Raw genomic sequence first — 1,620 nt, forward strand, 5'->3', positions numbered from 1 at the left:
AAATGCCACTAATAGGTATTGGAATCATATGGTAATTAAGTCCAGAAGGTCATCATATAGACTGATAATCCTTTTGACACTTTCATGATGCTACTTTGACCTGATCTTTAGACAAAATTCTCTGGCCTTCCCTGACATGCTCTAGCTCCAGAATTACCTAAAGTTAGTGTATCATCAATAAATTTTAAACTATACTCAGGATATCAGACTTCATGGAAAATAACAAGAATCAATGGCCATGCACAGTATTAAAGCGATTTTAGTTTGAAGGTCAGTCTCCTTGGATGGTTCAGGCAGGGCCTTGAGTGGCTCATGCTAGAACGTACACAATAAGTACTCATAGCTGTCTGCAATTAGAATTTCCTTAAGGAATGTGACCTGTACAAAAGTGTGACACTTCTATATTTCAGCCACAGGTTACAGCCATATTCCATATGTGGTAAGTGAACAATAAGTCACCAAATTTGATCCTGATACCCAATGGTCACTTCAGCTTACATGATATTTGTGAATCCTATGTAATTGCTGGTATGATTGTGACAGATATTGATAAAAGATGAGGTCTCTATCATAGGTATTGATTTCAGCTTTGGCCATTCATCACTCTTTCGGATATTTATTTTCTCTATTCTAGCTGTAACAAACTTTTAGTAGAATTTCATCGTGCATGACCGGTGTTCCAAGCTTCATTGGTGCTTTGTTGCAATGACAAATACTTTACTTTTTCGTATTCTTCACTTTGTTTACTCTTTTAAAAATTACTCAGTATCTTTTTTCATTCCATTCCTAGTCGTTCCCTTCTTTATGTTCTGATGAACCTATTATTATTCATTGTGCCTTTCTCAAAATATTCCTGTAAACTTGTCCTCCACTTCTTAGCTTGTAAAATCCGAAACTGATTCCGTTTTCGGCCATTTATAGTTTAGTGGGATAAGAACCCTGCTTATCCCGTAACAAGAAAAGCATTGCGAATTGAAGATATTTATAAGAATTCAGCATTTTTGCATTTGTGTTTAAACTTTGGTTATGTATACCCAGTTCTGTGAAGATTTCCGGTATTGCGACATAACTGATAACTTCTTCGGACAAACAGGTGAAAACCCATAATGACTGTACTTTCGAAATAAATGTCTCGATGATCTCTGCTATATTTCCCTCCTAGCCATTACATAATACATGTTTTGTTTTGTTTTTCAAAAAACCTTATAATGTAAATCAAGATTTGTTATCGTGAATACTTGTCCATGATTAAATACAACTTCATTCACCTTCGTCGTAGAGGCATGACATGACAGTTCTTTTCAACTTTCGAATCTCTTTGTTCTTTTTATCACTATGTACTATTTTAGACATTAAATACATATGCAACAAATGGGACTCCCTTTGTCAATATTGGTAGGCATCATAAATGTATAGTTTAGTTACCTCATGTTTTTTGGTCGTTTGTTAACCTGGTTTATGTAGAGTGAGTTTCGTTCAGTTTATGTTTGAGTTGAACGTCTTTAGTCATTTCTCTCTATATAAGTATATTTTTGTTCTTAGGCGGCATAAAACTCGTAGAAATCTCATGTCCTAGGTTTGCTTCATCCTCGATGCAATATGATGATCAGTCTATGTACG

This window comes from Penaeus vannamei, chromosome 30, assembly GCF_042767895.1.
Source record: "Penaeus vannamei isolate JL-2024 chromosome 30, ASM4276789v1, whole genome shotgun sequence".
Classification (NCBI taxonomy): Eukaryota; Metazoa; Arthropoda; class Malacostraca; order Decapoda; family Penaeidae; genus Penaeus; species Penaeus vannamei.